The sequence below is a fragment of the Gopherus evgoodei genome, chromosome 5 (assembly GCF_007399415.2).
Source record: "Gopherus evgoodei ecotype Sinaloan lineage chromosome 5, rGopEvg1_v1.p, whole genome shotgun sequence".
NCBI lineage: Eukaryota > Metazoa > Chordata > Testudines > Testudinidae > Gopherus > Gopherus evgoodei.
The window spans coordinates 124,978,784-125,002,959 of record NC_044326.1 but is presented as its reverse complement, the minus strand read 5'-3'; the positions used below and the strand labels follow the sequence as shown (position 1 = coordinate 125,002,959).

Sequence of the window (24,176 nt, the reverse complement as noted above, 5' to 3'; positions counted from 1 at the left end):
CAGGAAAATAAAGCATATTTTGATACTTTCAAGTATCTATTGACTGAATTTCCAACTATTCTAAAGCAGATAGAAGAGATGCATTAACCTGAGGGAAAAGGGCCCTGTATTGCTGGTGATTCATAATTAACTTAAATATTTAGCATTACCAGTAGCAAATTATCTGCTACTGCTGTCTATCTAAGTACTTATGTTGTTACTTTGCAATAGCACCTAGGACAACCAGATTGGGACCTCATTGTGCTAGGCACTGTTCAAACATAATAAACAGCAATCTCTGCTCCAAAGAACTGATATTAGGGCTGATCAAGCATTTTCCACTAAAGCTTTTTTCCAGTGGAAAATTGTTTTTTTTGACAAATAGATATTTTCATGGAAGCTGTCTGCTTTCCTTCAAAAAAAAAAAACCAACCAACAACCTGGGTTTTCTTCTGATAACTAAAAAGTAAAGATTTTTGGCTAAAAATCAAAATGTTTTAGTTTTCAGCATTTTTCAGCTGAGCTGTTTGTTTTCAGGTTGTTGGGGTTTTTTATTGAAATTTTTCCATGGGGGCGGGAAGGAACATTTTCCAACTAGCTCTAGCTTATACAGTCCTCATTATATAGTATCTGAGCACCTGCCACCCTTTTCTCAGCCCAAAGTTTGATTAATGCACTTGAACAAAGCTTTCTTTTTTGATGTTACTGGCTGGGTGCACATATCATTGGGAAGCACCAGCTTAAATGACTCCAGGATATTGTACCAATCCCTCATGACTGTGTTTTCATTTCTCCAAATGGGGACCTGCCCTTCAGAGTTACATTTGACTTGATCCTGAATTCCCTTAATTGATCCAGCCCTGAACAACTCAAAAAGCAGACAGCAGTGCTTACTGCTTTCATTCGGCCAAACTCTCCAAATGCGCACTGCAACCACAAACAGTTTGATTTACTCTAATATGTTCAATCTCTGTTTTAGGCTCTGACCCTAAATGAAACAGAAGTATAGGCTAAATAGCCTGCCAAAAACAAGGAATGGAAAGAGGAGGTAGCTAAATTCAGTAATATGGACATGATTACAAGCTCTCATGTGGGATTTGCTGATCAAATGATCAAAATAGAAACATACATGAGTGCAGAAGACCTGCCTATTGTCACTGAACAATGTTGGACTCACAGCTAAGCATCATTCATTTCCCAGTAAGTAGAAATGCAGAGTTACGGAGCAGCTGTTCAATGCAGAGATACTGTATGATAGCTGTTCTTGCTTAGTAATTAGTTATACGGATGATTATAACTAGTCTTATAAAAAAAGAATTTGCCAATTATTAACTACTGCCCTTTGTTGAGAACATAATTAGTTCCCAAACAATATCAGATCGCCAGATCAGAACCTTGGAAATAATGCTCTGTGCAAAGAAAATCTAGGATTAGAGTGTGAAGATTTGATACTCCATTGCTGAGTATGAAAGAACTCACTGACCCAAGAGGATGAGAGAGTAAAATTTTCCATCAGACATATTCATTGGAAGAATATAGTTCTTCAATTCAATGGAAACTCCAAATGCAATTTTTCCACAAGCAATTCATTTACAGCTAAGATATTGAAAAAGAGATGAATAGAATAAATGATTTATACAGGCAAACCAAGAGTTCGGAATGGCAATATAAATATTCTGGTGGATCATGGGCAGCCAGAGGTAGTATGTCAAAGTTGCAAACAGTGCATAAACAACAAATTGTTCTCTCTATGTCTAGGATCCCGAGCTGAGAGTGAGCACAGTGCTGCCTCCTTAGCACGCTCCCTTCTTCCCAAAGTGTCTGAGTGGGGACACTGTGGGGTTCGGGCCATATGTTGAGAGAAGATGAAATGAGAGGCCAACTGGTTTGTTCTGTATTTTCCCTCTCCCCACCCACACCAAAACACAGAGTATGCACTAACTTGTACAGCTTCCTTATGTGTGCTGTGTAACTCCATTTTGAGGGAGAGTTCTATGAGCAGCTAGCATATAGGACCCAATCCTACTCAGCACCTTCCAAAACCAGATCCTAAAGCAGTACCAAAGCAGACATGCTATGCAGATATCTTCATTCAAAATGATTGCCACTCATTTCCCAACTCCAGGTGCTTTCTCATGGGCTCCCCAGCAGGAGTCTGAATCTCCTAGGAAAACTGAGACACAACAGGAAGTGGGGCATGTATGTACCTGGACATGTAAGCGTGTATGGCTGGGGCTACCAAGGTGAGATCACAGATAGTAGGAATGTCTGTGAGTAGAGTGTCTCACCTGCACTGCCAGTCAGACAATCTCAGGAGGGTGTGCTGGAGTAAGGGCACCTCCCATTCCCTGTCTGCAGAGAGGGAGCTGGGGCTGCGGGCAGAGGAGCAGGAGCAGAGCCTAGCCTATAACATAAGCAAGGCAGAGCCTGAAGATGGCCTCAGCTCTCAGAGAATTTTACTGAGTAGGTCTGAAACAGCCTCCAGAATGAGCTGTTGTGGACTGAGGACACTAATGGAGTTCAGTTAACCTGTGCAACCCTCATGCTTTATACCATTGCTTCTCAAAGCTGGTCCACCGCTTGTTCAGGGAAAGCCCCTGGCAGTCCGGTCCAGTTTGTTTATCTGCCACGTCCACAGGTTCGACCGATCATGGCTCCCAGTGGCCACGATTCACGGCTCCAGGCCAATGGGGGCTGCAGAAAGTGGCGCGGGCCAAAGGATGTGCGTGCCGCCCTTCCTGCAGCCCCCATTGGCCTGGAGCCGTGAACCGCGGCCAGTGGGAGCCGCGATCAGCAGAACCTGCGGACATGGCATGTAAACAAATCGGACTGGACCACTAGGGGCTTTCCCTGAACAAGCAGCAGCCTGACTTTGAGAATCAGTGCTTTATACTGCAGCACTTTACTTTGTTTCTTTAGGGGAGGGGTCAAGAAGCAATGGGGAGGAGACATGGGTCTTGGTTGAATAGTGTGTCTGCACATCTGCAGACAGTGGGGAAGGGCAACTCAGCTAGAAGGATCCAGAAACTTCCAGAACTAACTGTGGAAACTACCTATTCCAGCTTTGCTTACTAACGAAGCCCTCCATTAGAATAATGTTTGGTCCCTTGTGGTGTGATTTATGGGCCTTTAGGGAGACCTGTTGGGAGAAAGCACTGGCTATCCCTAGAGCAGGGTTTCTCAACCCATGGGTCAGGACCCAAAACTGGGTCACCAGCATGTTTCGAAGGGTCACATGGCAGCTCCTGTGTCTCCTGTCCCACAAGGTGGGCTGCGTTCACCTCCTTACTGCAGGCACTGCAACCTCTGGGGTCCCAGTGCCACTTAGGTTTAGCGCAGCCATCATGACGACGGGAGTCCGGGTAAGCCAAATTTGAGTAAGTGGCTCTGCCACCCCATAAGCCAGGTCACAACTTCAATCAAGCAAATTTGGTCCTGTCAGGAAGGGCAGGGCCAAACCTGAATAGCTCTGCAATCCCAGAGGTTGCAACACCCGGAGAGGAGAGCCAAGTCCATCCAGCCCCATGGCACAGGAGCCGCCACTGTGGGGAGAGTGCTAGGCAGGACCCAACACCCCCAACTCCTTTGGTTTTGGTTCTGCCTCACCTTAGGCCATTTACTGGGTTGCAACAAGCCACAAATATTTCCAAATGGTTCCTGAGCCTAAATAGAGGGAGAACCACTGTCACAGAGCCACAGAACCTGTGGAACTTACACTGAGCTATCAGCTAATGGCTTTAAACTGGGATTCTGCCTCAGTTAAAGAGGGAATGGGGCAGCACTTAGGTGAGGGTTTCAGAATTCTTGCCTGACTTAGCTGGGCATGTAGGGAGAAGATGGTGCCCTACAGAGTGAAGACCTTATAGAGATCCAGGAAATGGATTTTTTATATGCTGATCACTTTGAGTATAGAATACAGATTTCTGTTTCACCCGCAACTGAGAGACCCAATCAGCTATGAACCCAGGGGTGAGAATGCTGCTAGCTCTGGAGATCTCCAGAATATTTGTTTGCTGGTAGGGTTCTGGAGTGTTTGAAAGGACTGAAATGTTGCCACTTCCCAAGCTCTGAAGAGTCTAGGTGACACACACTATGTACTATGGTCACACTGTAAAGTCTGAGAAATAATCTCAGGGAAGATTTGAGGTGTTTGTGTTTTGATGTGTGTGCTCAAGTACAGAAAATACTATGCTGAAATCTTATATTTGAATGTTTGTAACAGAAACAGTGGCATCTGCATAAGGAACACCAGTAGATTTAGTGTTTAGTAACTTCTGTTTAAAAGTTACCCATAGTATTACACACATTATTTAGAATATTGTAAACTATTTACAAGGTGCCTTGTGTGCATTAAATTTTTGCTTTACTAAGAGCGCATTTGGCACTTTCTCTCTGAAGCTGATTGGGGACTATTATCATCTATTCGTCAGGATTCCACATACAATAGCCCTGAGATTTAACTCTGTGTAAAGCTTTCTGAAAAGGCTGAACTCCGGCCTATGCCAGAGGGTAAATGTATAGATACACAAAATGTTGTCTGCCTGCCCCCACCCTTTGTCCCCATGCCTTTTTTTTTTAAGTTTGTTTCCCTGTCTCCATGATGTCTAAGATGCTTGTTTAAGTTCACTTTCACTAAGGCTATGACTATGGTTACACTAGAGAGCTTATAGCAGCTGTGCCATTGTAAGCTCTCTGCGTAGCTCTCCCGTCAGCTTAATTACTCCAGCCCCTGCTGGAGTCGACGGGGGAAGCTCTCTTGCCAACATAGCACTGTCCACACCGGCGCTTAAATCAGCATAAGTTATGTCCCTCAGGGGGCTGGCTAATTCACACCCCTGAGTGACATAGGCTATGATTACACTACAGCTTAAGTCAACATAAGTTATGTCTACACTATTATTTATGTTAGTATAACTTATGTTGCTCAGGGGAATGAATAAACTACCTTCCTGAGCGACATAAATTACACCAACCTAAGCACTGGTGTGGACAGCACTATGTCGGCAGGCAAACTTTTACCACTGCTCATCGGGAGTGGATTAATTACATTAACAGGAGAACTCTCTCCCATTGGCTTAAAGTGGCTACACTAGAGCAGCGATTCTCAACCTTTCCAGACCACTGTATCGCTTGTAGGAGTCAGATTTGTCTTCCGTACCCCCAAGTTACACCTCACTTAAAAACTACTTGCTTGCAAAATCATACATAAAAATACAAAAGTGTCACAGCATACTATTCTCATTTTTACCATAAAATTATAAAATAAATATTATACTTACATTTCGGTGTATGGTATATAGAGCAGTATAAACAAGTAATTGCCTGTATGAAATTTTAGTTGGTACTCACTTTCCTAGTGCTTTTTATGTAACCTGTTGCAAAACTAGGCAAATATCTAGATGAGTTGATATACCCCCTGGAAGACCTCTGTGTACCCCAGTACACGTACACCTGGTAGAGAATCACTGAACTAGAGAGTTTACAGTGGCGCAGCTGCACTGCTGTAAGGTCTCTAATGTAGCCATAGCCTAAGACTTAAAGGCAGAGCAATTGGTACCATGAGGAGGAGTTGGGAATACAAGTAAAGAAAATATGCAAATTAATCAATGTATATTCAAATATGCAGATTTAATATTGTGTCTCCCATGAAATCTCCATATTTTTTTTAATCAGTTATAGGTACCCCAAGGGCTGCAGGGATCTTTTGAGATCTGTAAATCTAGCAAATGGGATTCCCAGCTTCTTCCAAACTCACCCCCGAGTAGAAACATTCTAAGAGGACAGGGTGAAACTTGTAAATTAGAGTTTCCATTCCTGTGCACGGGGACCTAGGGAAAAGAAAATGTTAGAAGGAGAAGGAAAGTTGCTCACTGGAACGTTATCCAGTGAAGTCCCGAGAGCTTTCCATTCTCACTTAAGTGATGCAGAAGAGGCTCAGCTGTTCATAGGATTAGGACCTTAAGCGGTTTCAAAAAAATAATTTAAAAATCAAAATGGATCCTTCAAAAGACATGAAATATTAGCTTCAGCTGAGTATATGCTGGGTTTTGTCAAATGGTTAATATAAATCAGAGGAAACAGGACTGGAGAATAAAATAAATGTATTCCTAGGGCTCTCAACACTGGGAGAAGATGAAAGAGAGGAAGCTGATCATCCTATTCTTGTTGGAGTAGCAGTAAAAAGCAGGGGCAAGTAGAAGAATCTGGTGGCTCTGATGGAAATTCTGCAGAACTCTCAAAACAATTTCTCTGGTAACATAACTGTAACCATCCTTTACAGTTCTCCCACTCCTAACCTGAATCAAACATGATGCTAAAATGCTGGCTAAGAGCAGACTGGATTATTTAAAAGGAATTTCACTGGCTAGTCATATACACCCATTACAGATGATACTCAGTTATCACCACTCCTCTGTTTGGGGCAGGGATGAAAGAGGTTGGACAAAACGGCTTTCAGGAGTGCACTCCAGTCATGACCCACTCTCCGCCACATAGGGTGACCAGACAGCAAATGTGAAAAATCAGGACGGGGTGGGGGTTAATAGGAGTCTATATAAAAAAAAAGACCCAAAAATCGGGACTGTCCCTATAAAATTGGGACATTGGGTCACCCTACCCCCACACCAAAGGCTGGGAGCAGGTCATCCTTAAACCTTTGCCCTTTTTTGACAGACTCTGGATAATGGATTCCATCTTTTACATGTCTTAGAATCCTGTTGAGTGATACCACAATAAGACTAATTTAGTCAATTCTGAATTGTTATCTGGTCATTTGGTTTTGTTCCTTTGGATTTCCTTCTTAATGTCACTTTGGAAGAGTTTGAACTATTTAGGAACAAATATTAATCAATTTATTTATGGTTCATATAAAATCAATTACCCTAGAGATTTTGGAGGGCATTAGAATTTATTTCAATTCATGGTCATAGCCTCTGGCATCTTTGGAGAGGTGGGAGGAGAGAAGAGAATTTGCCTTCTTCAAATGGAGAGAACACCCAAGGACTTGATTTTCCCCTGCATCCACACTCCTCTCAGTATAGAAGAAGCAAGTAACCAGCAGGGAGCCACAGGGTGTATTTGATTTAAATCATGATTTAAATCACTAGTCAGGAAGACTCGATTTAATCATGGATTTCTACATAAAAGTGCATTCTTTTTGGGTTGTTGTAACCTTAATACATATTCTTCACAACTCAGAGATAGATGTAGGTTTCATTTTAGAAGGTACACACTATACATTTTTAAAGTGATTTATTTTAAAAACTTTTCAGATTAGTTTTACAGCTATATCAGAAAATGAATGATTGTTTTGTTATTTCATTTATCAAAGGTAATTGAATCATATATTTATGAAGTCATTGGGAGATGAACCATCTCCAATTCAACAGGTTAATCATAAATATTTGGAGGATTTTCTTGCCATGCTATATTAGGAGGATAACATCACCAGACAGACATTTAAATTGTTTTATTTAACTATTTCTCACCTCTATATATTATTTATTTAAAAACATTTTTGCTGTTAACAAGCATGTTATCTCTGGAGACACAAATCCACAGTTTGAGAACTGCAAAACTAGGCATCTCTGATGGTATCTTCTAGACTGAGCACTGAGTCCCACTGGGTAGATAGAAAGATTAACCTAAATAATCTATACAGAAGCCCCTGGAACCTCAGACGATTGGGTCTCTAATCCATAAAATTTTGGAACTCACTAACAAAACATTTCTTAAACATTACATGAATATATTATCTCATACTACAGAATTAGAATTTATTCCTATTCCATGATGAGATATCTTTGAGTGATAATGTATCTTAATTAAAACTATCTTTAGATATGTTTTTTCCTCAAAAAGCATTTTATTAAAAAAATCCAATTTAAAATTAAAATATCTGATTTATTTGATTTTTTTTTTAAATCATTGATTTTTATCTCTGATCCTCCACTGGCCATGGGGCAGCTCCAACTTACACACTGATGCCAGGTCCCTAAGGGACCTTATGCCAGCTGAGGATCAGTAGAGCAATGTCATACCTGCCTCACCTCTTTCTCACCTGACATACCCAAGTACCATGGTAGAGGGTGGCTGGAGCAGGAGCCAGCTCTGCCACCTTTGAACAATGAAGAAATTGAAGAATTGAAGCAGGACTAAGAAGCTTGAGCACACCGGAGAATCTAGCTCCATGACTTTTTATATCTAATTAAAGGGTTGGAATTTGGACATTTGAAGTACTGGTACCAAAACATGGTACAAGATAATCTGGTAGCAGATTCAGTATGTTCCCATCAAATACCTTGGAACAAAATCCAATCCCACTTTTCACTTGAATAATAAATGCAAATATGTTTTTAAGACTCTCCATATGTGCACTTGCCCATGCCTTATTTTATAATAGCTCACATGTAGAGAGGTAATGTATGTCCAAATATCTCTCCCTAATGTGCTTTTCTTCCTCTTCGCCCATTCACTCTTTTTCATAACGGTATCTAAGATCCTCTCCACTTCCCAGGTGCCAAGTGCTCTCCAGCTCCAAATTCAAATAGCTCCTTAAGACCCACTTCTTTTGTCTAGCCTTCCAAAGCAGACTGGCTGGTTCATTTTACTTACACAAGGTCCTTATAGTCTTATATTGAGTCTACACTGAATGAGCACAACTCTTGCGGACTAAACACAGTATGGATTTTGTAAAGTACTATGCATGTCATTATAAAAGTAATAAATAATCATAAGAGACAATCCTAACTAATACTTCATGCCTATAGATAGAAGTGCAGCTGAACAAAGAGTAGATCTGGTCATTGGCAGAAGGGAGCGCTCTTAAAGTGTGATGCAGAACAATCCCAGAAGCTCTGAGAGGCACTGTGCTTCCCTGAGGTACAATGCTTCCCAGATTTCCCAATGGGAGCCGCACATCAAACTCAACAAGAGCCTATGCCCACAAGGTATAAAAGATACCCCACCTAACAAAGTACTAGTAAATGCACTCTTTCAGGGTAGAAGAGATAATGGGAAATTTGGCTGTTTTCTGAAGTGTTCACTTGCTTATAGTGGCAGAATGTATTATGCTTAGTTTTTCCCCCTCTCCACAGCAGCCAGTCAACATATACAACAAGAGTGCAATAAATGAAACTGTACTTGACATCAATTACTCTAATTTTCTCGTCTCTTCATCTCAATGGGCAGCACAAGCGACCAAATTTAAACTTTCTGGATTTGGTTGAAAATATTTTTGCAGCAAAACTGCAACTATAAATCTCCCTGACTAGGCAAACTAGGCACAATATGAACTAATTCTATGCTAATTCACTTTCTTGTGTGTTCTTATTTTCCCCTCTCTGATCCTCTCCTCCACACAACAAAACTGTGACCTTTACTTTACAGCTCTTTTTCTTAGAAAGCATCCTCCAGAAAAAAATCTCACATTACCATGATGACTAGTATATGTACAATTAACCTAACAGAACCAACAATTATACTAATGCATATTAGCCATTAACAGAGCTGGTCAGGAATGAGAACTTAGAGTTTCCTGTGGAATGGGACATTTTAGATGGAAAATTAGTTCTGAATTGGTACGAAAAGCCAAAATTTTGATATTTCCTGAAAACCAAAAATTTGAAAAATATTTTAGTATAATATATAACATGAGATATTTCATTCAGAGATCAAAAGGAAACTTTTTGACTTTTGCTGTCAAAAAATTAATCAAAATAGACACATTACTGCACAATGTTTCGATTTTGACAAAACTGCTGTATTGAAATTTTTCAACCAGCTTGAGCCATGAACTTCTATTGGAGATACTTCCAAGTCTAAATGTTTAAGGCTCAGGAAATGTGCGTACCCTTTGGGTAATGGCTAATGCTATCTTACCTTGGTGGCTTCCTTCAGAGTGGAGAAAAAAACCTATTCTACCTTTACGGTCCAATCCTATGCGGTGCTGGTTCCATCTGCAAGGTACTAAGACCCTCCACTGTCACTGACTTGAGGAAGCATTCAGTATCTCACAGGCTCAAGCATTCAGTTAGCATTGCTAGGCACACTTTACATTTGTGTGGACATCCCGTGGAAAGATGAAGTAAAAAGTTATTTACTGGTTAATCAAGAAGTGACTTTGCAAGTGAATGCCTGGGAGCTTTCCAGTACATTGGCTATATAATGTAGCAGAATGAAAAAACCAGCAATGACTTACTAAATGGCTGCAGCTTGATCTTTACTGAGTAAACACTATAATTGTTTCCTTCTTCCAAAGTCAAGTATAATTTTTGACTCAGGAAAACAGGTTGTGGTCTGATACTGGGGCCACAAGCACCATTAATATTTTAACCACAGAACAACATTGCTTGCACCATCGACTGAATAGTTTAGCAGAATTCACTTTGGTCCCATGGTGATGGAACGTATTTGAGATAACATATTCCATCAAACACCTTTCTCAAGCCTATGAATAAATTCACTATTGTTCATGTTATTAGGGCAGCAAATATCAAATCCATTTCTCTGGGGAAAGGCTTGTGTACTGGGCAATTTTAGGAAAGCCCCCAGCCAAACAGGATCACTCGGAAACAGAAACAGAAAAAGTCAAATGCTATGCCAGAAGAAAAGCTGTTTGAGTCATTTCCTACAGTACAATAATCACTTCCAAAAAGAAATGGCTTTAACACTATATAAGTTAAGTGAAGAAATACTCAGACATGAATAACAGAACAATTCAGTGTGAGAACTTCAATACATGATTTCTACTGTTTATAAAGGGCATGTTTGCGTGTGGTCTAATCTCTCTCTCTCTCACACACACACATCATGCAGGTGAGTGAAAAATGTTTGTTTATTTTGAATTTTATAATTTTCACACATTTAAAATGAACTAATCTGCAGTTTTCAAGTGCCTGATCCATTGCCCAATTGAGATACTTCAAAGGGCATGGGATCAGGCTCAAAATGAGGCTCTCATATTTTTGAAGTTGAGTGATTTGAGTAAAATAGTGTCTTACTTTTTAAATGCATAAAATATCTATCAACTTCAAAGCTTTTCTCAAAAATGAATGAAAAAATTTAGTTTAGCTTTACAATTTTTTTCCTTTGAGCTCAGATCAAGTATAGAACAAGTTACTCCCACAATAATTTTTATGTAGTTATGAACAGCAAACAATGGGTTAAAATTAAAATCCCAGGGTAACTTAAGTAAGAGCATTCATTACCTGGTGACTACTATTATTACTCCTAATTACACAGACATGTGGAATCGTGATAAATTGTACTTAGCTGGCTTACCTGACTGGCTAGGTAACTAGAATGTTGTCACCACTACTTGTAACACTGATCATAACCTTGTGCTCTCTCCATCATCTCTCGTTTCACACTGATTTTGTAAGCTCTTTGGGGCAGCAGCTGTCTTGGTTGTGTGTGCATATGTATACAAAGCCCAGCACAATGGGTCTGCAAACCCTCACGGGAGTCATAGAATGCTACAGTGATATAAATAATAGCTCTGTTTTGCTGCTAAACAGAAGTTAAAGAACCAACTAACAATAAGAGAGAAAAATCAAATCAGATGTTAGCTTCTCGCAAATCCCAACATGATTGGTTCATTATCTTTGAACTGCAAGCCTGCAGTGCTTGTTATAAAGCACTTTATGAAAGCCTGCCCCTTCCCATGCTACTATGTCCAGTAGTTAGGATAGACAATCATGCAGAGTTGCTCTCTCTAGGATCTCTTCACTGCTCACTGTGGTTTGAGAGTAGCTGACTGAAATCAATTCCTGGAAGGCAGGATGAGTTTCTAATACTACAAGATTGCATGGGTTATTCATCACCTCCATTCATCTTGAGAGCTATAAAGAAAGGCCGCATATGAGAAAAAGCAGGCAGCCCTGCGGTTTCATTTTCTGTATTAAACTGGGTGTTACAGGCATGTTTGAAGCCTATTTACTAAACAAGAATGACTATCCAGAGAGTCTGGTGTGGCTGTCCCTAAACATGTACTGATGTAATTTCAAACTCTTATAGAAGCTGCAGGCAAGACAAATCAATTTAAATCCGATTTACCTGGCCTCACTTGGTAGGAGTACTCCAACTGGGGGAGTGTTGATTGATTCCTTCCCCTTCTTTTAAAAGTGATATTATAACCTATTTATATGTGGAATGAACGTCAATGCTGCATCAGGCAGGAATGACATGGTGTCCCAGAAGAAGCTGGAAACTGAAGAGGACATTTCTTCATGTTATCCCATTTCCCTGCAGTCTCAGAAGGAGACCAGGATATAAATTCCATAGTGTAAGCTATATAAACCACTATAATAATGTGTATAGCTGCTGTATTTCCCAGGCTACTGTATTTTTTCCATTTTGTCAGCAAAGTCAGTTATAGGAAGCAGGTTCTATGGCTGCCTAAGGGGATGAAAAGTGACACACTAAACATCTCTTAACCATCCCCCCAAAAATCACAGTGTCAGCTACGCTGAAGAAATCCATTACTTCCTTCACATTATACTATCAAAATAAAAACATATCAGACAATTGATGGATTTGATTGTAAACTGTGTCCAATTCCTAAACAAAAAAACCATTAAGGAAGAGTTAAGAAGTGTCAACTCTTCAAAAAAGCAAAATATTAAAAAGTCAAGAAATGTTCAGCTAGGAATCCAGCTACTTCATCACAGGCACATAAGGTCTACGGGAGGGCAACCCTGCTCAATAGGCCTTATGAGGCTCACTGAAACAAGGTTCACTTCCTGCAAACTTTAGCAAGCGTGGTGGGAGAGGTAATAGCTGGGGCTGGATATGGGGTTTAGTGAACAAGTGGAGTGGAGAGAAGGTAAGGCCTTTAACAGCAATCAATATTTTCATTACTTAAAAGTCTTAAATGCGGCTAAAAGAATCCACTGCTCCTTTCCTCCTCTACTCCATCATCAGGCTTCTGCATCAGCCCCTCCATACCTCTGTGTTGCCATTTCCAGCTGCACAATCCAGTAAAGGATCTCAGGTTGTTTAGGATGAGCAATCATTGATAAAATTAGGTGTCTCTGATGCAATCCTGTTTGTTTACAAAGAAAATACAAAGCCCTGTTCCCCTGAGTGCAGGAGGAATCAAACAGCAGGCAACAATGTTCCCTCTAATTTTTTATGTGCATGTGCGGAATTAATTGTATGTGCACCAATATGGAGGTGATGTGTAGTGGGGGAGAGGTTGATTGGTTCAGAGTGTGGGAGGAGGCTCAGGGCTGGGGCAGAGGATTAGCATGCGGGGGGTGAGGGCTCCAGCTGGGGCTGAGGACTCTGGGGTGGGGCCAAGGATGGAGGGGGTTGGGGTGCAGGCTGCCTTGGGGCTGCGGCAGGGAGAGAGGCCTTCCACCTACCCTCTCTCGCTGCAGAAGCCTGGGGCTGGAGGAGAGGCACCCCTCCCTCCTGCATGGCCACACAGCTTAAACGGAACTTAGGCAGTTTCTTTGCTCACAGCTGCAAGCCCTTTTCAGCCAGCACTTGGCCCAAAAGCTCGCTATCTCTAGACTTCTCCATGCCCCATGTGCTCATTCAGGTTGTGTCTGACTTCCAGCCACTTCCCTGTCACTCTATGTGCTTATGTTTTGGTCTGAGGCCTCCACTGTTTCTTATATTTATCCCAACTGAAGGGCAGCTGTTACACTCACCAGTTTCAACGAGGTTTACCTAATACTAAGCCCACTGCTACTAAATAAACCTATACTGTACAAGAACGAAGTACTATTGAGCTTGGATAACCAAACACCATGTCACCTAAATAAACCTGAACATCCTGAGAGCATTTTTACAATACCCTGACTGTTTTCATCCAAATAGACTATCATCTTTAATCATAATCTTCCTAGACACAACCTTTACAAATGCTAATCAGCATTTTCACAAGTATTTGTTTTATCAGGGTAATAAAGTTCTCAACTGTAAAGATTTGGTCTGAATTCCAGTTACTAATAAGAGTTTTTATTTGCCCTGAGATGACTGGCAGGTTAACAGCTCTGAGACAGAGATTTGTGAGGCCACAGCTTATTAAAACGGTATAAGGCACACTGACGAAAAATTCGATTTAGTGCAGTCCTGAATGTCTCATCTCAAGGGATTCAACAATATTGCGGCAAAAGACTGGCAACAAATAGTAACCAGAGTGGCAGTGAGCTGTTTACAGATATGAAATCTAGCTAACAAATATTGGTAAGATGAAGTCAAACATTCAGGCTTACTCTTCCATTTACTTTTTGAACATCACATTTTATTATCTACTCTGCATATGCCTTGCTTTCTCCTTTGCCACATTAAAATGTAGGAGTGGATCCAATGTTTCTGAGAAGTGCCATTCTGACTTCACAGAACAGCTTCAGTTCCAAGTGAACAGGCTCCACCACTATGCCTCATCCTGGGGTAGCATCTGAAGGTGATCATCATTCTCCATGCCCCTTAAATCCCTGCTGAGATGGACATTGAGGATGCTAAGTGCTGCCAAACAGTGTTATTGTTTAGGTTATAGATACCTGTCCACTAGGAACTTTACTGGTCCATCAAACTCATTGCAAATTGACCATTGAGACACATCATATGGTTAAAAAAACCAAAACCATACATTTATTATTTCCGTTAGGCAGATTCAAACCAATGACAGGCCTCTATCCCTTTCCTAGCTTTCTAGAAATACAAACAAGTGGTACTCAATTATAACTAGAATTATTCAATCACATGCAAAGCAGATACTTAATCAATAAGTGTGCTACCTATGATGTATAATTGAGAAACAGGAAAAATGTCTCCCTCCTCTCCTTTTGATGAATCTGGCCCCCTAGTCTCAGTTTCATAGTTTTATGGTTCCAATAAAAAAATGTCAGAGTTAATCCACTGCCATCTGTATTTTGTTCACCCACTTGACTGGATCCCAGGCTATATAATTTAGATGAAGTATATTCACTAGAACAGCAAAAAGGAACATTCCAGTGGCATATTGCATATTCTTTCCTTGTAGCTGATGTAGTAGAAAACCTGATCCCAACTCTATCCTACCCAATCTTTCAGGTTGCACCACACACCCAAAATAAAAAAAAACCCTCAATCCTCCCATTCTGTAGAACCCTGGGACTGTTGTCACATTCGGCATTGTCCAGCCCTACAATAGATTGTCCAGGCGTATTGCTTTGATAAGTTATACACCATTCCAGATGGCAGTGGTTACTATATCGATGTTAGATTAGGTGCCATAGCATCTGTAAACAAGGCAGGCAAAATGGACAGATTAGATAAATTAGATAGTCAACACTGTGTGTAAAGTTCATCAAATAATACAAGCAGAAGACTAAAAATGAATGAGGTGGGTTTGAATTTAGTAGACTCAAATACACTCTGTTATGTCACCACAAATCTGTTCCAAGAAAGCCTACACTGCAGGAGCGCATCTCCAGAGCCCAAGGAAGGGGAGATCAGCTGTTTCCCTATCTCTTCATGGTTGCCTACCCTCAACCATCCCCTCCTTTTATCTCTAGGTGCTTCTTTTAAATGGTTTGTTTCTGGGGTGAACTGATCAGGTGCCACATTCTGTAAGGATTTTTAGAAATAAATTTCCTGTTTACATAGAGATTGAATGTGTACATGCACTTCTTCTGTAGGGTCACATCCTCAGCTGGTGTAAATTGTCTTTTGCAGCACAATGGAACTATGCTAATTTGCACTGGCTGAGAATCTAATTCAAGTGCATGTGCACATATGTGGGGAGAGAGGAGCGGATGTCTTACAGTAAGCCACTCTTCATAAGTGAAGGGATGAGAGGTAAAATCATGAGTCATTCAATAGCAGATGTTGCCAGATGAATGTAAAGAGAAATCAGGCTTACACAATAATGTATTATGCCTTGGTCTTGTCCATGCAGTATGTAAAATAGATGCAGTGATGCTTGCAGTCAATCAGAAGATAGAATCAAGCTTGTAAACTGCCTGTACTTCTTTTTTACATGGAGACAATTTTCTCACATTTTGATGAGATTGTTAAAACAAAGCCCTTAAAATAAACATAATTGATTATTTGGGAGCTACATCGGGATTAGGGGGTATTTTGACTCCTTTTCTTGGGCAGCACTTACTGTTCCCCATGCAATGCAGTCTCTGTTGCTATGTGCTGCAGACTGGTGTGAAACATGCATGCACATGTTAACACAACTGGGAGGCATTTGAGAAGCCATGAAGTCAACCGGGAACAAAGCCTCCTGACTTCACAAATCTAGAGGAGAAAGGCACGCACAGATGTGCCCAGGCCAGTCATCAAATATCTCTGCAGTAGCCACAGAGGGACCTGCCCAGAAGCTAATGTTGCTCTAACTCCTGATGAGGCTTCTGCACAGATATGCCCAGATTGAACAGTGGGATAGTGCCAGCTGCACTGCCAGTGCCAACTGCACTGTAGTTGGAACCCTACTACAAACCCCTCCTGCTGTGGAACAACACCGTGGAATTCATCCTGTGTAGATCCCCTTGTAAGGGACATCTTCAGGGCCCCAGTGAGTGACAGACAATGTCACAGAGGGAGCATTCCTATTCTGCATAGACAGGGAGAAATTTACTCCCCTAAGAGAACTGGATGATCCAAGCCCAGCTGCTCTATATTCCTGCTTCCTCACACATGCCAGTCCCTACATCTCCTGCTTTCTGCAAATTTCCATCCAACTATTCCATTCTCCCCAGACTTCCTTCCTTCATGCATGCATTCTGGGTCCTTAATCTCCCCTTCTCTGGCTTTGGTAATCTCTATTTCTCCAGCACCCCCTCTCACCAAATCCACTAGAAAATGATATTTCTTTCCAGTTGCTGGCACCAAATAGTTATATACACATTGTATTTTAATATACAAAATAAGTCTTCTGTTCTGCCCAGTGGCAGTGATGAATCACTTCATTTATGCTAGCCAGCCTTTGGTCCTCTCTGACAGTGACAGGCCAGTGAAACAACAGAGGCTCTTTTTAATAGGTTAACACAGCTAGAACAAGTCAGAAAACAGCCAATCAGTAATGACTTACATAAAGAGTGATGTCAAGCTGTCAGAGCATCATGTGCAGAGACCGAGGGAAGTGATCCATGAGTGATATTGGGGATTTGGCATCACAACATGTATTGAATGATGCCATAAATACATTGCACTACAAATACCAGCTGAAACTTTTGCTAACTGTGATGCAACCAGAGTTGTCTCATATTCTCCTCCTCCTCCTCCACCTACTATATGGAGACCAACTATATTTTCCTAAGCATTCATTAGGCTGGCAGTATGTAAAATGATGGCTCAACTAATCAGTGCAAAGGATGCCAAGCCTGCCTTGTTCCAGCTCAGACAATGTCACTAATTGCACCAGGTGTCTGATTCTGACACAGTAAAAAAAAGTGGGCAACTTATGAAATTTTTCCACAACTGATAAACACTTTTTCAGAAATGTATGCAAAAAATTGTATATTCTTAGTACATAGACTTTTATATTATAATTAACAACAATCATCATGTTTATTAACCTAAGGATCAACCAATAATGGGGCCCCATTGTGTTAGACATTGCACAAACACAGAGTAGACTGTTTCCAATCCCTGTCCTGAAGAGTTTACAATCTAAATAATATTTTTAAATGTATACTGTATACACACAATACAGAAAACTATACCACAAAAGCATTAAGGCCCTGATCCTGCAAACACTTCCACACGTGCCTAATTTTAATGGGAATACTTGCATGTGCAAAGTCCTCAATGGGACTACTCCTGCACGTAAAGTTAAGCACATGCACAAGACTTTGCAGAAACAGGGCCTAAGACTGCACAGCTAAGTACTCAAAAGTCAATATATCCTGAAGGTAAAGTTGCATGCACAACCTTAGCTCATTAGTGTTCTGTAAGGTGTGCAGCTAAGATAGTCAAGCATGCATACAGAATGTGAATTTCCTCAGTGCTCTTTCCAAGCGTAGTGCTTTCGTTATTCCAAATGACATGTTCATTCATGGAATGTGAGCTTTCAGGTTCATAAGTTGATCGAATCAAAACCAGCTTTGCCCATAGCATTGAAAAGCACTTTTCATAAATGAAGGGTTTTTTTATTGCCAAATGTCAACTTTCTATCCCCCGACATTTCACCTTTAGAGCTAATTTAAAAATATGGCAAAAAATCTTTGGAGATTAGTGATTCCCTCTGCCCTGACTCTCCTCAGATTACTGCCTGTTAAGTTTCTTATAATCTTTCCAGTTTTTGTGGTATCTGAGACCCTCACAAACGCATTAAAATGAACATAAGAAGGTCTTTGTATTGTTCTCCCCATTCTGTAGTGATTTTCATTTTTGAGAAAGGAATTTGTTTTGTATATAAATACACTTCTACCCCAATATAACGCGACCCGATATAACACGAATTTGGATATAACGTGGTAAAGCAGTGCCCGGGGGGGGGGGAGGCGCTGCACACTCCGGCGGATCAAAGCAAGTTCGATATAACGCAGTTTCACCTATAACGCAGTAAGATTTTTTGGCTCCCGAGGACAGCGTTATATCAAGGCAGAAGTGTACATGGCTTTATTGGGGGAAGGTTAGATTTTCTTTGAAGAGGCTGTATTTGGGGCCATTCTCATCTCGCCTCAAAGCAAGCTCCAAAGCTGAAGACTAGTGGCCAATAAACTCTCTATCATGTGCACGAGTCTCTCTCTTGTAGCATTGGAACACAGCTGTCATGGGAGGTCACAGTCATGTGTGATAAGGCAATCTCATCAATAACGTGGGACAGTCTGATCAGAGCTTTGAAGAGGAGGCCTAAAACATTCAATCTCACTAGATTCATAATGGAAAGCCAGTGAAATGAGCAAAGCAGAGGAGCGACATGCTCTGGATGGCCCAGGTTGCTGAGTAAGCCAGCTGTTGTCTTTTGAACGAACTGGAGCCTTTTCAAGGTCAGTAATTTCAGCTTTAGATATAGTGCATTAAAATACGGCTGTCAATTAAACGCAGTTAACTCACATGATTAACTCAAAAAATTAATGGTGATTACTTTCAGTTTTAATCACATTGCTAAACAATTGAATACCAATTGAACTGTATTAAATATTTTAGATGTTTTTCTACATTTTCAAATATTTGATTCAAACATTTTTGCAGCTTTTTTTTTTGTTTTTTATTGTGGTGTTAGAAGCTGTTCGGGGGGTTGGAATGTGTAAGTAGATGCTACGGGAATGGTCAAATGCAGGTGAGACAAAAATACCTGATAAATGCTGTATGGTCTGTACTGTATGGTCTGCAATTATCAAATGGCTATCACTGTCACATATGTAGTATTAGCATATATCAATGCAGGTGCACAATGTATGGGTGTGTATATATATGGTACATACACAAACACACACTTACAATGCGTGTGCATTGATATATGCTGTCTAAGACCCACCAGTCACCAAGTTCAACCATCTTAAAGATGTACACTGTCATCTACTCAGCTTGCCATGTTGCCATGTTTTGGTTCTGTATTTGTACAGCACCCAGCAATGGAGTCCTGGTCCATGAGTGAAGCTCCTTGATACAACTGCAGTATAAATAAACAATAAGAGCAGCAAAATTCACTTCAAATTTAGAAGACTTTCTCATCTCTCTTAATTTAAAAACATAAGGAAGCTAACGTTCACCAGTCCCAGATACTTCTGGTTCTGATGTTGTATATACACCAAACTGAGGTTCCCCATACAAATCTGTACATTACTTAATATGCAAGCCAAAACACAATTCTCTTCCCTCCCAGATCATGGACAAATTAATTATTTTTTCACTTCCACAGATGGGGGGGTTGCTTTTCTTTTTCCTTGATACTTTTGCCCTGGAGGGTGTTTCAATGTATTATTTGTATTACTAATCTTCTCTTTGGTATCTCTTTGGTAGCCATTATGAGCCATTGCAACAAACAGATAAGGTTGATGTACGTGTCTTGCCTCCTATTTCCCTTTTGTTTCTGGACATTTTGGATCCTAGCTTTCAGTTGTGCCTTGCCAATCTGACCAGTTCTAGAGCAGTGGTTCTCAAACTTGGGCCGCTGCTTGTTCAGGGAAAGCCCCTGGCGGCCCAGGCCAGTTTGTTTACCTGCTGCATCTGCAAGTTCAGCCAATCGGGGCTCCCACTGGCCATGGTTCGCTGCACCAGGCCAGTGGGGGCTGCAGGAAGGGCGGCCAGCACATCCTTCGTCCTGCGCCACTTCCCACAAGTTTGAGAACCACTGTTCTAGAGCACACTTTAAAAAGAAGAGAGGGGAAAATCTTTTCTGAGTGAAATGGAAATGATTTTGCAAGAAGCAGCAGGCCAGCTCTTAGTGGCTCAGATGGTAACACTAAACACTAGGCAACATCCATAGCAACCAGAAGCTTTGCAGTCTTCTCCTATTAGCTCCTATTAATTGCTCCTAAGGGCTGCTGAAATATATTTTAACAGAGGGCTGTGCAGTATATGCACTGTAGGTGACAATACCGTATTTATCTTCCCAAGGCCTCTTCCATGCACTAAGGGCTGTATTGTACGCAGAGTCTGATTTAAAGCAGGAGCTAAAGAAAGAACAAATAGCTGAGGAAGAGGTCCCTTTTAAAGACCCTTATCTGTCAATGCAAAAGGCAAAATATCAACAACAACCTGCACATCCTCATCATAATAACCAGTGAGCATGCTGTGCCTCCCACACATGCAATCCTAGAAGAGCAGGTCCTTGTGACAAACCACCCTGTGAAGAACAAAGGATGAATAACTTCTAATCTCTCTCTCACACATTCAGTTTTATCTGTTCCCTATCATTTTGGGTCTGAATCTGGACAAATTCCATTGACTTCATTCTTGCTTTACACTGCTGCAATTTTGATCAAACAGCAACTGCTTAATTTATTTTACACAGATTAGAAAGCCAAGCTGGAAGTCAAACCACTTAAGGTTTCAAAAACATATAAATCAATATACCTCAGGTTAAATTAGCCACTGGCATAGGAGTTCAATGGAGTTGTGCCCATTTACAGAGTAAATTTGGTCATGTAATCTGCAACACTACTAATTAAGTGCCTATATGGTCTATATTATACAAACACAAATATAGATTGCTTTATACATACTGTACCAAGTATTATTTTGAACACCTACTGCATTCAGAGTTACTTTAATCTGTTCCCAACATGGGTCTATACACACAAAAGGTCAGATCCTGGTCTCATTTAAGTCAATGGTAGATTTTTTATTCATTTCTATAAGAACTAGGATTTGGCCCAAAGCAGAATAGACTGAAGTGCCTCTTCCAGAGAATACTCTTATCAAACATAAGGAAACAGTACCTCATAATTCTCTTGATCTGGCAGCTCCAAATAACCTCCCCCTCAACTTTCCATTTTTTTTGAGATATTTATCAGCAATGTTCATTACTGCACTGAGAATAAATGTCACCTATTCCTTGGATGGTCATTTGTCCCACGATTTCAGATACATTTCACACACCCTATTTAGCTCCTTAAGGTTCATTCCAGGTAGTGGAAAAGTACCCAAGAGAAACAGTGGTTGTTTTTCTTTTTATTCCCTCAGGACACTGATATCCTACTTGTATCAGCTGTACAACACAGGAAGCATTTGCTGAAGTTATCCAGCACTAAGACGGCACACAGAGAGAAAGCTCCATCCCCAAAGAGAGCCTTATCCTTTTAGCATTGCTGCCTTAGGAGTTATGCTGCCATTGCCTCTTCCATCCAAATCTACCTAACTCCCATTCTCCAACACAGCAGCACATGTGGAATAGAAACTGGGAGCAGCATTAACATCTACCCAGTTAGCATGCTGAGGAGAGCAGCTGTTCTCTACCACTCTGTTCCACCTGAGCTGCAAAGCCCTAGGACACAGAGGTAACAGAGAGTCTTTCACAGTCTCCCAGATGGCTGGGGGAGCCTGTTGCAGAAATGTCTCTCCTCTCCTTTCCTTTTCTTGGTGGCTTTTTTTCCACCAGGCCTCTCAGCAGAGGGGAGCACAATGCCCTTTGTGTGAATTTTCAATGAACACATGAATCAAATTATTCAAATCAGGTCAAATTAGAAGAGCAGTAAGTCACTTCAGGGAGAGCCAGGAGAGTGTCAGGGCTGGAAGGTGAAATAATGCGTAGGCAGCACTGACTCATTTTTCCAGAATACCTTTATTATATTAAGTAACCTTACAAAAACCCTAGAGATGTTTTTCCTGTGTACCCAATGAAAGGCAGAGTATTTTTGGCCTGACAGTCAGTGTCTTTACTGTGTTGGATTTATTGCCTGTGTGGCACTTGCATGCTTCATTCATTCTTGAGCTGGTAAATAAACAGCACTATTATCTCACAGATCAAGTTGTTATCTGACATTTGTTGCTTACCTTTTTCTTGGACAGTTGGCCACCTACTCCCCTGCACTAAAAAGGCAGAAGGGGAATACTACATGACAAACCTCTGCCCGCTTCTGACAATAGTCATGTCACTAACACCTGTCAGTGAAGTATAACTACCAGTTCTCGTGGCTAATTTTTCTCTAGTGATAATATCCTGTCCTCACAAGCATAACTACACAGTCAGCATTTGGCAAGTGGGCGATGAAGACTTCTTGTGGAGATGCTGGGTATCTCAACATTTAACAAAAGGTTAAAAATCAGATGCAGGTTCGTTTGTTTAAAGTGGGAGCACTAGAATTGCCATACTAGATCAGACTGTCTAACATCCTGTCCATGACAGTGGCCAGCATCAGATGCTCAAGAGGAAACGCAAGAAACCCTACAGTAGATGTATGTGGGATAATCTGCCTCTGGGAAGTTTCCTCTAATCTCTAATCGAAAGTGGTTTAAAATGCTGAAACATTGAAATTTTCATCTCTCTTTTTATCCAATCGCTCTCTGTTTTTTAAGCATTTACTATAACAACTCTGGCTACTCTTATCTATATAAATATCCAATCTCTCTTTGGAGGAAGGCTGGTCCTGTGGTTAAGTCTTGATTTAAAATGCAGTAGCCCTGGGATTAACATCTAGCTCTATGATTCTGGGCAAGTGTGTGATTTTGGGCAAGTCACTTAATCTCTCTGTTCCTCATTTCGCCGTTTGCAATGATTCTTCCCCCCGCCTCACAAGGACACTGTAAAGACATTGTGAGGTGTTCAAATACTCTGGTGATGGGGGTCACAGAATTACCTTGATGAATACTATGGGTGGAGAGGGGCCAAGCATCCTTTCTGATATAAATGGGTCAGTTTGCCATAAAAGTTCTCAGGTTGTTTCTTTCAGTAAAGCTCACAGTTTGACCCACTTTGATAGCTTATTTATCATAGCAAAATGGGGCTGTATTGTCCGCCGTGCTGACATTGAAGGTGACACATCTAGTACATTGAGCAGCACTTTCTCTTTATATACTAGAGTCATGTGGCAGTACCTAAGTAGTTATAAAAAAGCATTGGTTCTGCATCGGACTAGTTAGGGGCAATTAGTTATTAGATCATTAATCCTGACAAACACCCAACAAAGGTCTGAAAATGGAAGCTCTACCCCCTCACTGTTAGCAAAGACAGGTTTTATGCTTCCATGGGCTGAAGCAAATGTTGAATAAATGAAATTCCCAACATTCATAGTCAGGAATTAGATATTCAAACTGCTTGTCAAAGCCTGACTCCTCCATTTCTCACATGAGAAAGGCACATTAAACCAGCCACAGAGAGATATTTCCATATTTAGTGGTTTCATGACTAGTTCTGGCTGCATTTCAACAGATAAATATAAAGTCACACGTACATTATATCAGCTTTATGGGAGGATCACTTCCTTGACTGGGAATGGCACAATTTGAAGTAGTACTCTTCAAAAACATGCAGAGTCATTAGAGCACAAAGCAGCTGTGGTTGCTGATGGGATTAAAATTAATTTGTAGAAGCTATACAAAAGGATAGGAGAGTCTGACCATAGCAGAAAGTGATTTAATGGTTAGAAAGAATCTTTCCATGCACAAATATCAACATTAAATTGGGCAGTGGGGAACTGGCTGTCTAAACAAAACATCAGCAATGAAGAAACATTACATCATGGAAACTAGGCTATAGAACCTTGAGAAATAGACATTTGACTCATTTGGCCAGCTCCTCAGCTGGTTGAAGCCATTGACTTTGGCAGCACCACTAGATTCAACATGGCTATGATGCAGCTATGGTGGCA

General features: G+C 40.9%; 1 protein-coding gene across 9 annotated transcripts in view; it reads right to left on the bottom strand.

Annotated features, from left to right (window-relative positions):
* Positions 1 to 24,176, bottom strand: part of MAPK10 (mitogen-activated protein kinase 10) — a 263,109-nt gene that overhangs the window by 132,770 nt on the left and 106,163 nt on the right. The gene's annotated exons all lie outside the window — the stretch shown is intronic.